A 15,452-nucleotide genomic window follows, 5' to 3' on the forward strand; every position below is an offset into this window, starting at 1 on the left:
GCCATGCAATCACACCACGCACAAATGTACATACAGACTTTTGTTGGCTGGTATTCTACTATTTAAGAGAGATGTCTGTCTGTGTGTGTCGCCATTTTTCTCAGAGATGGCGGAACAGATCTTCGTCAAACTTTCAGAGGTTCATCAGTGAGTGCCTGGGAGTGTTTTTGGCCAAAAAAACAAACATTTATGAAAAAAACCCAAAACATTTATGAAAAAAACCCAAAACATTTATGAAAAAAACCCAAAACATTTATGAAAAAAAACCAAAACATTTATGAAAAAACCAAACATTTATGAAAAAAAACCACTACATTTATGAAAAAAACCCAAAACATTAATGAAAAAAACCTAAAACATTTATGAAAAAAAAAAAAATCGTTTTTTTGGAGTTCAAAAAAAAAAACGCTCGATAGTGCCTAAACCTTTTAAAATGAATGACAGTTATATAGAAGTACACATTCGCATAAATAAATACAAAACAATCACCAGACTTAAATACAAATAAATCAAACAATTCTGGAAGTATACGAATTTGGTAGTACGGCTTCTTCTTCTTCATGATCGGCATCACACTTTTTTTTAATTCTTTTTTTTTATACTGAATCGAGGCTCGTGAAAGAGCTGACAACCGCGAGGGAAAGACAGCACAGGGGGACCGCGAGGGAAAGACAGCACAGGGGGACCGCGAGGGAAAGACAGCACAGGGGGACCACGAGGGAAAGACAGCACAGGGGGACCGTGAGGGAAAGACAGCACAGGGGGACCGCGAGGGAAAGACAGCACAGGGGGACCGCGAGGGAAAGACAGCACAGAGGGACCGCGAGGGAAAGACAGCACAGAGGGACCGTGAGGGAAAGACAGCACAGGGGGACCGCGAGGGAAAGACAGCACAGAGGGACCACGAGGGAAAGAGAGTACAGAGGGACCGCGAGGGAAAGACAGCACAGAGGGACCATGAGGAAAAGAGAGTACAGAGGGACCATGAGGGAAAGAGAGTACAGAGGGACCATGAGGGAAAGACAGTACAGTTGGGACCGCGAGGGAAAGACAGCACAGGGGGACCGCGAGGGAAAGACAGCACAGAGGGACCGCGAGGGAAAGACAGCACAGAGGGACCGTGAGGGAAAGACAGCACAGGGGGACCGCGAGGGAAAGACAGCACAGAGGGACCGCGAGGGAAAGAGAGTACAGAGGGACCGCGAGGGAAAGACAGCACAGAGGGACCATGAGGAAAAGAGAGTACAGAGGGACCATGAGGGAAAGAGAGTACAGAGGGACCATGAGGGAAAGACAGTACAGTTGGGACCGCGAGGGAAAGACAGTACAGAGGGACCGCGAGGGTTAGCACAGGGGGACCGCGAGGGTTAGCACAGGGGGACCGCGAGGGAAAGACAGCACAGGGGGGCCGCGAGGGTTAGCACAGGGGGACCGCGAGGGAAAGACAGCACAGTGGGACTGCGAGGGAAAGACAGCACAGTGGGACCGCGAGGGAAAGACAGCACAAAGGGACCACGAGGGAAAGACAGTACAGAGGGACCGCGAGGGAAAGACAGCACAGTGGGACCGCGAGGGAAAGACAGCACAAAGGGACCACGAGGGAAAGACAGTACAGAGGGACCGCGAGGGAAAGACAGCACAGTGGGACCGCGAGGGAAAGACAGCACAAAGGGACCACGAGGGAAAGACAGTACAGAGGGACCGCGAGGGAAAGACAGCACAGTGGGACCGCGAGGGAAAGACAGCACAAAGGGACCACGAGGGAAAGATGGTACAGAGGGACCGCGAGGGAAAGACAGCACAGGGGGACCGCGAGGGAAAGACAGCACAAAGGGACCGCGAGGGAAAGACAGTACAGTTGGGACCGCGAGGGAAAGACAGCACAGAGGGACCGCGAGGGAAAGACAGCACAGAGGGACCGCGAGGAAAAGACAGCACAAAGGGACCGCGAGGGAAAGACAGTACAGTTGGGACCGCGAGGGAAAGACAGCACAGAGGGACCGCGAGGGAAAGACAGCACAGAGGGACCGCGAGGGAAAGAGAGTACAGAGGGACCGCGAGGGAAAGACAGTACAGTTGGGACCGCGAGGGAAAGACATCACAGAGGGACCGCGAGGGAAAGACAGCACAGAGGGACCGTGAGGGAAAGACAGCACAGAGGGACCGCGAGGGAAAGACAGCACAGAGGGACCGCGAGGGAAAGACAGTACAGAGGGACCGCGAGGGAAAGACAGCACAGGGGGACCGCGAGGGAAAGACAGCACAGTGGGACCGCGAGGGAAAGACAGCACAGAGGGACCACGAGGGAAAGACAGCACAGGGGGACCGCGAGGGAAAGACAGCACAGGGGGACCGTGAGGGAAAGACAGCATAGGAGGACCGCGAGGGAAAGACAGCACAGTGGGACCGCGAGGGAAAGACAGCACAGAGGGACCGCGAGGGAAAGACAGCACAGAGGGACCGCGAGGGAAAGACAGCACAGAGGGACCGCAAGGGAAAGACAGCACAGAGGGACCGCGAGGGAAAGACAGCACAGAGGGACCGCGAGGGAAAGACAGCACGGGGGACCCACGAGGGAAAGACAGCACAGGGGGACCCACGAGGGAAAGACAGCACAGAGGGACCACGAGGGAAAGACAGCACAGAGGGACCACGAGAGAAAGACAGCACAGAGGGACCGTGAGGGAAAGACAGCACAGTGGGACCGCGAGGGAAAGACAGCACAGTGGGACCGCGAGGGAAAGACAGCACAGAGGGACCGCGAGGGAAAGACAGCACAGTGGGACCATGAGGAAAAGAGAGTACAGAGGGACCATGAGGGAAAGAGAGTACAGAGGGACCATGAGGGAAAGACAGTACAGTTGGGACCGCGAGGGAAAGACAGCACAGGGGGACCGCGAGGGAAAGACAGCACAGAGGGACCGCGAGGGAAAGACAGCACAGAGGGACCGTGAGGGAAAGACAGCACAGGGGGACCGCGAGGGAAAGACAGCACAGAGGGACCGCGAGGGAAAGAGAGTACAGAGGGACCGCGAGGGAAAGACAGCACAGAGGGACCATGAGGAAAAGAGAGTACAGAGGGACCATGAGGGAAAGAGAGTACAGAGGGACCATGAGGGAAAGACAGTACAGTTGGGACCGCGAGGGAAAGACAGTACAGAGGGACCGCGAGGGTTAGCACAGGGGGACCGCGAGGGTTAGCACAGGGGGACCGCGAGGGAAAGACAGCACAGGGGGGCCGCGAGGGTTAGCACAGGGGGACCGCGAGGGAAAGACAGCACAGTGGGACCGCGAGGGTTAGCACAGTGGGACCGCGAGGATTAGCACAGGGGGACCGTGAGGGAAAGACAGCACAGTGGGACTGCGAGGGAAAGACAGCACAGTGGGACCGCGAGGGAAAGACAGCACAAAGGGACCACGAGGGAAAGACAGTACAGAGGGACCGCGAGGGAAAGACAGCACAGTGGGACCGCGAGGGAAAGACAGCACAAAGGGACCACGAGGGAAAGATGGTACAGAGGGACCGCGAGGGAAAGACAGCACAGGGGGACCGCGAGGGAAAGACAGCACAAAGGGACCGCGAGGGAAAGACAGTACAGTTGGGACCGCGAGGGAAAGACAGCACAGAGGGACCGCGAGGGAAAGACAGCACAGAGGGACCGCGAGGAAAAGACAGCACAAAGGGACCGCGAGGGAAAGACAGTACAGTTGGGACCGCGAGGGAAAGACAGCACAGAGGGACCGCGAGGGAAAGACAGCACAGAGGGACCGCGAGGGAAAGAGAGTACAGAGGGACCGCGAGGGAAAGACAGTACAGTTGGGACCGCGAGGGAAAGACATCACAGAGGGACCGCGAGGGAAAGACAGCACAGAGGGACCGTGAGGGAAAGACAGCACAGAGGGACCGCGAGGGAAAGACAGCACAGAGGGACCGCGAGGGAAAGACAGTACAGAGGGACCGCGAGGGAAAGACAGCACAGGGGGACCGCGAGGGAAAGACAGCACAGTGGGACCGCGAGGGAAAGACAGCACAGAGGGACCACGAGGGAAAGACAGCACAGGGGGACCGCGAGGGAAAGACAGCACAGGGGGACCGTGAGGGAAAGACAGCATAGGGGGACCGCGAGGGAAAGACAGCACAGTGGGACCGTGAGGGAAAGACAGCACAGAGGGACCGCGAGGGAAAGACAGCACAGAGGGACCGCGAGGGAAAGACAGCACAGAGGGACCGCAAGGGAAAGACAGCACAGAGGGACCGCGAGGGAAAGACAGCACAGAGGGACCGCGAGGGAAAGACAGCACGGGGGACCCACGAGGGAAAGACAGCACAGGGGGACCCACGAGGGAAAGACAGCACAGAGGGACCACGAGGGAAAGACAGCACAGAGGGACCACGAGAGAAAGACAGCACAGAGGGACCGTGAGGGAAAGACAGCACAGTGGGACCGCGAGGGAAAGACAGCACAGTGGGACCGCGAGGGAAAGACAGCACAGAGGGACCGCGAGGGAAAGACAGCACAGTGGGACCGCGAGGGAAAGACAGCACAGCGGGACCACGAGGGAAAGACAGCACAGTGGGACCGCGAGGGAAAGACAGCACAGTGGGACCACGAGGGAAAGACAGCACAGGGGGACCGCGAGGGAAAGACAGCACAGGGGGACCACGAGGGAAAGACAGCACAGAGGGACCGCGAGGGAAAGACAGCACGGGGGACCCACGAGGGAAAGACAGCACAGGGGGACCCACGAGGGAAAGACAGCACAGAGGGACCACGAGGGAAAGACAGCACAGAGGGACCACGAGAGAAAGACAGCACAGAGGGACCGTGAGGGAAAGACAGCACAGTGGGACCGCGAGGGAAAGACAGCACAGAGGGACCGCGAGGGAAAGACAGCACAGGGTCACCACGAGGGAAAGACAGCACAGTGGGACCGCGAGGGAAAGACAGCACAGGGGGACCGCGAGGGAAAGACAGCACAGGGGCACCGTGAGGGAAAGACAGCACAGGGGGACCGCGAGGGAAAGACAGCACAGGGGGACCGCGAGGGAAAGACAGCACAGGGGGACCGTGAGGGAAAGACAGCACAGTGGGACCGCGAGGGAAAGACAGCACAGTGGGACCGCGAGGGAAAGACAGCACAGAGGGACTGCGAGGGAAAGACAGCACAGTGGGACCGCGAGGGAAAGACAGCACAGTGGGACCACGAGGGAAAGACAGCACAGGGGGACCGCGAGGGAAAGACAGCACAGAGGGACCGTGAGGGAAAGACAGCACAGGGGGACCGCGAGGGAAAGACAGCACAGGGGGACCACGAGGGAAAGACAGCACAGACGGACCGCGAGGAAAAGACAGCACAAAGGGACCGCGAGGGAAAGACAGTACAGTTGGGACCGCGAGGGAAAGACAGCACAGAGGGACCGCGAGGGAAAGACAGCACAGAGGGACCGCGAGGGAAAGACAGCACAGGGGGACCACGAGGGAAAGACAGCACAGACGGACCGCGAGGAAAAGACAGCACAAAGGGACCGCGAGGGAAAGACAGCACAGAGGGACCGCGAGGGAAAGACAGCACAGGGGGACCACGAGGGAAAGACAGCACAGACGGACCGCGAGGAAAAGACAGCACAAAGGGACCGCGAGGGAAAGACAGTACAGTTGGGACCGCGAGGGAAAGACAGCACAGGGGGACCACGAGGGAAAGACAGCACAAAGGGACCGCGAGGGAAAGACAGCACAGGGGGACCGCGAGGGAAAGACAGCACAGGGGGACCATGAGGGAAAGACAGCACAGGGGGACCACGAGGGAAAGACAGCACAAAGGGACCACGAGGGAAAGACAGCACAAAGGGACCGCAAGGGAAAGACAGTACAGTTGGGACCGCGAGGGAAAGACAGTACAGAGGGACCGCGAGGGAAAGACAGTACAGAGGGACCGCGAGGGAAAGACAGCACAGAGGGACCGCGAGGGAAAGACAGTACAGAGGGACCACGAGGGAAAGACAGCACAGAGGGACCGCGAGGGAAAGAGAGTACAGAGGGACCGCGAGGGAAAGACATTACAGTTGGGACCGCGAGGGAAAGACAGTACAGAGGGACCGCGAGGGAAATACAGTACAGTTGGGACCGCGAGGGAAAGACAGCACAGAGGGACCGCGAGGGAAAGATAGTACAGAGGGACTGCGAGGAAAAGACAGTACAGTTGGGACCGCGAGGGAAAGACAGCACAGAGGGACTGCGAGGGAAAGAGAGTACAGAGGGACCGCGAGGGAAAGACAGTACAGTTGGGACCGTGAGGGAAAGACAGTACAGAGGGACTGCGAGGGTTAGCACAGGGGGACCGCGAAGGAAAGACAGCACAGGGGGGCCGCGAGGGTGAAGACTCAGACTTAACTCAGAAACGTGAGCCACATTCACCCACCAGCATATATATGAACCCCCTTCCTCTCCTGCCTGATATTCCTCCTGTCATGTGTCTAGATCATCAGCTCTGATTGGTGGACGTTTGTTTGGGACATACATTAATACACTTGACGGACAGACAAACACCGTTCCAGACAGTATCGCCCTATGGGCTACGCCGTAGAAAATCTGGCTGCCAAACCACGTGACCCATGACGTCATCAATGAACTTTTCTGGACCAATGTATCTCCAGATCACGTTCAAGAAATTTCATATTGATTGGATCAAGCATTCTACTTGTGGATTTATGATGTCATAATGAAGGCACCTATGACGTCATCATTAACATATGTTATTCCCCATGGGAAGTACTTCACAATGAGCCACCTTTCAATTTTTTTTTCCATGGAGCGGTTTCAGAGATATAGAGGTGCAAAGTTTCGGTTTTTCGAAGATGGTGCCCTTACCACGTGACCTATGATGTCATAATTATCATTAAACAATTATACAGGACAGGGCAACATGTAGAATCATACTAAAATAATGACAAGTCTTAAAACAAACAAACAAAACAATACCTATTTTGGGGGGGCAACCCCCCGTAGACCCCTAAAGGGGTAGTTTATTTTTAATGCCGTAAACAAACCGGTACATCATGGGGGATGAAGGTTGTGTTCAAGTTTCATCGAAATATTGTGTGTAGTTTCGGAGGAAAAAGCAAATTCCTGTTTTGGGGGGTCAAACCTGGATGCGCTTTGACCCCGGTAAACCCCCTTAGATCCCGATGCTCTTTAATGCCGTGAACAAACTTTAGTCACAACACAAGAAATATCATTTGTGCCAAATTTGGTAACAATCCCATCAGCGGTTTCGAAGAAGAAGTTTCAAGTGTTTACGGACGGACTGACGACGCACCATCGCATAAGCTCACCTGAACTTCGTTCCAGGTGAGCTAACGAGAACGGCAGGCACTCAGTAGAGCGCACACCTCCGCCACGCTGAACAGTTTACGGGTTGTATCCCACTGATGGGCTGGATCTGGATCCCGGGTGAGAAACACTTTTAAAGATTCACTACGAAATGTGATGTCGAATTTGTGCAGCAGAGCTTTCAATGGGCTCAGTGTTTGATGGCAAAACGGATTAAAAACAAAATAAATAAATAAAAATAATAAACATAAATAACGGTCGTAAAGTTAACAATTTTATTTACCAGTGTGGAAAAAGCTTCAATTTCTCCTTTATGCAACAAAATTTAAAAGAAAACAGGAAATTAATGTATTAAACTACAAAAAGCAAATCTAAAACCAAACCAGGTTTAGTACTTGTTATTGTGCCGAATGCTGCGGACTGATTGATCCCTCTTCTTGGTATTGATTTTAGTAGTTGAGAAGCGCATTCCCACATATATATATATATATATATATATATATATATATATATATATATATATATATATATATATATAAAAAGAAAAAGATACATATATCCTTTAACACCTCCTCTTTCTTCCCTATCTCCCCACGCCTTTCTCTCCTTGAATTTCATTTACCATCCCGACCGCCTTAACAACTCCCTTCTAGGATTACATTAAAGCTTGGCACGCGTCTTGCTTTGCCTCAGTTAAAGACCGTCTGTGTCCAAAAGGACATCTGAGCCTCTACTTATAAAATCTTTAGGTGCCTCTACTTTTGGCCATTTTGCAATCTGTACACATTTGGTGTCACAAATGCACTCAGTTTTTCCCTGTTGGAGGTTTTTTGCTTTTCAATGGCTGAGCATGTTCACTCAATGGGTGTGGCTGTGTGTGTGTGCCACAGGATTGTGTAATCGGCACTCTGTTCACATAACATGGAAATGTGTATTTATTAAACAAGTTTCGAGAAATCATTCTGCCCTTCAAAACAGTGATCCCTCTGGATGATGGTTCCAGTTTCAAACGGATGTGGGTCTTGAGAAAGATGAGAGTCAAAGAACCTCTGTTTCACTTTCCCACCTGAGCACTTTACTTGTGATGCTGGAACCTCAGGTCACAATTGTTTTGTTGTTTGTCTACCAATTCTTACTTATACTAATTTGTTACTAATACGAATTGTTACAAACACTAATTCTTACTTATACTAATTTGTTACTAATATGAATTGTTAGAAACACTAATTGTTACTTATACTAATTCGTTACTAATACGAATTGTTACAAACACTAATTGTTACTAATATGTTACTAATACGAATTGTTACAAACATTAATTGTTACTGATACTAATTTGTTACTAATACGAATTCTTACAAACACTAATTGTTACTAATACGAATTTGTTACTGATACAAATTTGTTACAAAAACTAATGGTCACTAATACTAATTTGTTACAAACACTAATTGTTACTAATACTAATTTGTTACTGATATGAATTTATTGCAAACACAAATTGTTACTATTACTAATTTGTTACTAATACTAATTGTTACAAACACTAATTGTTACTAATACTAATTTGTTACTAATACGAATTCTTACAAACACTAATTGTTACTAATACGAATTTGTTACTGATACAAATTTGTTACAAAAACTAATGGTCACTAATACTAATTTGTTACAAACACTAATTGTTACTAATACTAATTTGTTACTGATATGAATTTGTTGCAAACACAAATTGTTACTATTACTAATTTGTTACTAATACTAATTGTTACAAACACTAATTGTTACTAATACTAATTTGTTACTAATACGAATTGTTACAAACACTAATTGTTACTAATACTACTTTGTTACTAATACGAATTGTTACAAACACTAATCGTTACTAATACTAATTTGTTACTAATACGAATTGTTACAAACACTAATTGTTACTTATACTAATTCGTTACTAATACGAATTGTTACAAACACTAATTGTTACTAATACGAATTTGTTACTGATACAAATTTGTTACATAGACTAATTGTCACTAATACTAATTTGTTACTGATATGAATTTGTTACAAACACAAATTGTTGCTAATACTAATTTGTTACGAATACGAATTGTTACAAACACTAATTGTTACTAATACTACTTTGTTGCTAATACGAATTGTTACAAACACTAATTCTTACTAATACTAATTACTAAATTCTTACTAATACCACACGGGTATCTCACTAGTTACATAAATTACAACGGCACCTTTTTTTTGTATATAAGATCGAGGCGCATGTAAGATCTAACATTAATCACAAAAAGACAAACTGACACATAAAACATAAGATAAAGGGAGCGGGAGACAAGATGGGGAGAGAGAGGGAAGCACACAAGTACAAAATTTGAGAGCAGGGACATCGGGAGATCTGTGGGAGGGAGAGGGCTTGGGGGCAGGAGGCGTGGGAAGGGGTTTGGGGGGGGGGGGGGGGGGGTTGATGTATAAAACACATGGACACTGCTAGGACTTCCAGGAAAGAAGTCAGTATTTCAAAAAAGTGAATCTGGGGTGAATTAACGGGGGTAGAAAAGATCAAGGTTTTGGATGGGGGAAGATAAGAGATGGTGGTGAACAGCTGTTTTAAAGACCTGGAGGGAGGAGTGGGATTGAAGAGAGTGAGGGAGTTTGTTCCAGAGGCGGGAGAAAAGAGGAATGAAGGAGTGAAGGTGAGCAGAGAGTCTTGATTTTGGCAGTTTCACCATAAGAGGGTTGCAGGCAGATCTTGTGCGGCCAGTAGGAATATTTGGGGGACAGAGCACAGACAGAGCTGGAGGAGCAAGGCCGGAGATGAGTCGGTAGAAGACAGAAAGACCACCAACCTGCCTGCGGTGAGTGAGTGAAAGGCCCTCGGAGATAGCTTCATCACGGAAGATTCCAATGATTCTGAAAGCTTTGGTTTCAACAGCGTGAAGCCGAGCTAGGTGTGAGGCAGGAGCACCAGCCCAGAGGGGAGAGCAGTATTCCATTGAGCTGCGGATGAAAGCCTTGTATGTGGTGAGGAGCTCAGGTGTGCCAAGGAAGGACTTCGCACGACGGAGGATGCCCAGTCGGCGACTGGCATTGGAGGCCAGCATGGAAATGTGGTTGAGTGTGTGCCTCTTCCAGGTTGAACAGTTTACGTTTTGTATCCCACAGATAGGCCAGATCTGGATTCGGACCTGAAAGAAAATCGAATCGGCTTGTTCTTGTCACCAAAGCAACTTAATGTTCACAATTTTTTGAAATATCATGCTATATACGGTATATTTTTGGCCCTATCACTCAATGGTGAACAATCACTCAAAAAATTTTAAAAAATTGTAACACCGAATCTTCACCGAAATCTAATTATTTCGTCCTTGTGAGACACCCAACCTGTCCACCAAGTTTCAGCTGAATCCGTCCACAACTTTTTGAGACATCCTGCTATATGTCGCTTTTTGCCCAATCTTTCAACGGTGAAGGATCACTTAAAAATTATTGAATCTGGATTTTCACCAAAATCGAATCAATTCGTCCTTGTCACACACCCAACCTGTCCAACGAGTTCCGTCCGAATCCGTGCAGAACTTTTTGAGCTATCCTGCTCACAGACAGACAGACAGGGTTGAAAACATAACTTCCGTCCACCTTTGGTGGCAGAGGTAATAATTTTGAACCCCAATGTTAGCTGCAAAAACTCCCAGTAATCGCTAGCTGTCAGGAAAGCCGGCTTAATACTTCACCTGATGGACAGCTCAATCTGATACAACACCCTGTCTGCGAAGCACCAAGCCCATCGTTTATAGTCAAGTCAGGAATCAAATATAGACAAGACAGCTCAAAGGCGAGTACGCTACTTCTGTGCTGTGTAGTTGGATATTTTAGTGTAAGACAGGGTACCATGAGGGGGCAGGGTTAGCTCAGGTGATGTGAGGAGTTGAGGTATAGATGGGGTGTTCAGGACAAGGTACATGGGAAACATCTAGAATGGTACAGTGGACTATTCCTTGGTCAGACCCTGAGTGCAATTATTGAAATGTATCATGTGGAGAGATATCCATCACATCAACATAGACTTAGGGTTTACTCCATAATCAGTACATCTTCATTCTGTGTTAATTATAATTAATTAATATTAATTTTAATTATTAATTATAATTATAAAATTATATAATTAATTATTAAATAATTATATATAATTAATGATATATTATAATATATATTATTATATATTAATTTATTATTATTTATTAATTATAATCATCAATTATATATAATTAATTATAATTATAAATAATTAAGTATATTAATTAATATTAATTATATAATTAATAAAATATAAATATTAATTATTAAATAAGTATATATAATTAATTATATATTATTATATATATTATTATTTATTAATTTATTATTATTATTTATTTATTATATATAATTATAATTATATATAATTAATTATAATTATTAATTATAATTAATTAATTATAATTAATTCATATTCATTTTAATTAATTATATAATTAATTAATTATAATTATCGATTCCACATTTGGTTTTGCTTTTTCAAAGGGCACGAGTGCTGAAAATCCAAATGTACACGTGCTACTTCTTTGTCCTCCATTTGTGAACACTTCAGTTTGGGTCAATCTTTATGTACTTGCTTAGCTTTAGCAACAGCTTGCCACACAGGGAGGACTGGCAGGATAGTTTCGAGCGATGTGCGTTGTATCACAGGCAGTGCGGAGACATTGATGTTCGTGCCATCCCTCGGATGGATGTTAAACCAGGCATCCCATCTGCCAACATCAGTTGGTGTAAGTTGAAGATATAACGGTGTCCTTCCTGAAGAGCAAATGAGTTATAGCCGCCACCTTGAACAAAAGATAAATTACTGCTCGAACCTAAAGGGGGCACCGCATCAGCGGCACTGTTGCACCTTTGCGAGAACTGATGCTTGCCACAGCCATGTGCTGCATACAAATGAGGACAACAACAAAACTTGGGGGAGTACACTCCGGGGCAAAACAAACTGAGCAAAGTCAATTTTTTAAAACATTTTTTGTCATAACTATTTTACCATACATTTTACCATACAAAAAAACCACCAAAACATGTAGAAACAAGCATTCTGAGTATTGCGCTGCAATACATGTCCCCTACCAAAGTTCAAAGTGCCATAACTTTGTCAAAAATGATCGAATATGCAAATTTATGCACGGTTGATGCTGGTTTTCAAACTTGATCTGAGGTATGCTGAGACACATGTGTGTCACGCCTCGCCTCGTTGATAAGCCCGCAAGGTCGCTCCGTGGAGCGGCCTGCACGTATTGCACTGTGTGAATTATATAAATTATTACCAACTCACGGTCTGAGGTACTAGCGATTCAAGAGATATCCATTTTTTTATGGCACATTGGAGAAGCCAATGCGAGGTTTCTTCTTCCTCAGCTGGTCACCACTCTGTCAAATGCGATCGAGTTAAAAAAGTCAGAATTTGACCAAATCTGTTTTATTCGTTTGTTAATATACCTCAGCTATTGACAAATCTTAAATTAGAATTTTATTTGAGGTTAAAATGACCGCGACAGGTCGTGTCCAACTATGCTTTCAGTCTGTACATGTGATAAATAATTAAATCCGCAAACTTAACGCCTCTTCTTCTTCACGCAATAACAACTTCTAGCTTCCAGACCGTACATCCAATCATCTTGAAATTTTGCACACTTGTTACTCTTCATGACTTCTACTACAGTATGACGTTTCACGTCGATCAATAAAGCGATTCAAGAGATATCCATTTTAAAAAATATTTTCGTTTAATTAACGGTATCTGCCAAACCACGTGAGCTATCGCAAATTCCAAAAGGACATTTTAGTAGACTGACATGCGGAACAGATCTGTGAAGTTTCCCCTCGATTGGATCAAAAATGAGGGAGGGGCTCGGTTTTAAAGGTTCATGCTTAAAAACGTCATAACTCTGAAACCATGTGACGCATGACGTCATGCTCGCTGACTTTTGTGTTCGTCATGGGTATGCGATTCTGCCTGCAAAGTTTGGCCTCGATCTGTTCAGCCGTTGGAGAGAAAAAGGGGTTTTCGTGTTTTCACGAAAAACAATATGGCGCCAGAACCACGTGACCTGTGACGTCATAATTACCATTAAAATATTCTACAGACCGAGTCCCTCCTATGGTGAAAATTTGATCTCAATCGGTCCTATTATTGCAGAGAAAATCTTTTTAAAATGAAATTAAAACTTAAAATGGCACCGAGTTAAGGATCATCAGAATTATCAGAATTCCCAAAGTTCAAAGTGCAATAACTTTGTCAAAAATGATCGAAACGTCGTGAAGTTCGAACTTGACCTGTAGCTTATCATGAGGAAACGATGTGCCAAGTTTGAAATCATTAGCATTAAGCGTTTAGAAAAAAAGTCCGGAAAACTGTTCTTTGCGTGACGGACTGATGGACTGACGGACTGACGGACTGGAGGGACGGCGTGCAAACCTATAGTCCCCTCCGGTGTACACCGGTAGGGGACTAATAACTGTACAAATCAATATGGAATAGCTTGTCCCTTAGCTTTATTTCGATAATCCATTCTTTTGGTCAAACTTTCACAAAGCTCCTTGCACCGAGAAATGTCAATATTGTCCCATTCATGTTTGACAGCCTGGTGTTGGCTTAGCGGTTAGGGTGCCGGCTTGGGATCCTTGGATCCTGGGTTTGAATCCGGTCGATCGCTGAATTAACACCAGGGGGGTTGACTCAGCCTGTCATCCTTCCGAGGTCGGCATATTGAGTACCAGTTCACTGGTAATTCTCTGTGTGTCACAAGAGGTGGCTAACAGTAACAGGGTTGGCGGCAGGAAGGGCATCCGGCCATAAAACATCGCTTCAAAAAAGGGGACCACGGTGCCGGAAAAAGGCCAACCCGTGTTCTGCGGGGAAAAATGGCCTCTAAAGGTGGTTTAGTTTTTTTTTGATGTTTGACAGCTTCCTAAAGTTGATGAGAATTTGCAAATTTCATTCCAATATGTTTGTGCTGAATATAGGCTCAAATCGGTCATCTGACCAGGCCAGAACATAAGATTCAGGGACTTTTTCCCAAACCACCTTTTGGTGGCTTTTGCAGTATGGGCCGGGGCATTATCTTGTTGAAAAATGACTTCTTTGCTTTCTTCTACAGGAAATAACTTTTGGAGGCTGGGAAGTAATCCTTTCTCTTCTATTTTCTGGTATTCCTTGGCAGTAATTGACTGTTCACACCTTATCAGCTCACCAACAGCAGCAGATGAAAATGCACACCAGACCATTATTCCACCTCCTCCATGCTTCACAGTTGATGAAATGCACTCCGTGTTGAATCTCTCACCAGATCTGCGAAGGCAACATTCTGTGTGGCATCATTGCAAAGCTGAAATATTGATTCATCACTCCGCAGAACTCTCTGAAACCAGTCTGAATCACATTTCCCATATTCGGCCAAAAGGTGCCTTCTGTCCTGAATGTTTTTCTTAGATAATAATAGAGGCTTCTTATCACATCTTCTTGAGGAAAAACCAACATCAGTCAACCTTCTTGTGATGGTCCTTCTGGAAACGGTCTTGTTTTTAGCAGTTCTGAACTCCTCTGACAGGTTCCGCAGGCTTTTCTTTCTTTCCTGGAGAACTAAGAATTTCAGTCGCCTGTCATCTTTACTTGTAGTGGCTCTAGGCCTTCCAGATCCATTCTTCCTTGTAGTAGAACCAGTTTTCTGGAACTCTAGACCTATTCTCTTTCTGATAGGCAGAGAAATAGGGATGTTCTCCTTCTGATCAGGAGCTTGTGGATATCAGGATATGTCTTGCCCACTAAAGGAAGACAAGCAATTCGATTTTTAATATCCCCATCAGCATGGAACTTCTATTTCTTTTGAGGCATTTCTAAATTGAAACACAAAAACATGACGTACACCAACTGCACAAGTCATAAATTAGAACAATTTAGGCACAACATTTGCACTAAACAGTTAAAAAACAGGACAGCACCCTAAAAATGCATTGCAGATCTTTAAAAATATAGTTGTAACAGGAAGATATTTTTTGAATTTTTTGGACACAGAACAACTC

The sequence above is a fragment of the Myxine glutinosa genome, chromosome 3, assembly GCF_964187855.1.
Source record: "Myxine glutinosa chromosome 3, kmMyxGlut1.1, whole genome shotgun sequence".
Taxonomy (NCBI): Eukaryota; Metazoa; Chordata; class Myxini; order Myxiniformes; family Myxinidae; genus Myxine; species Myxine glutinosa.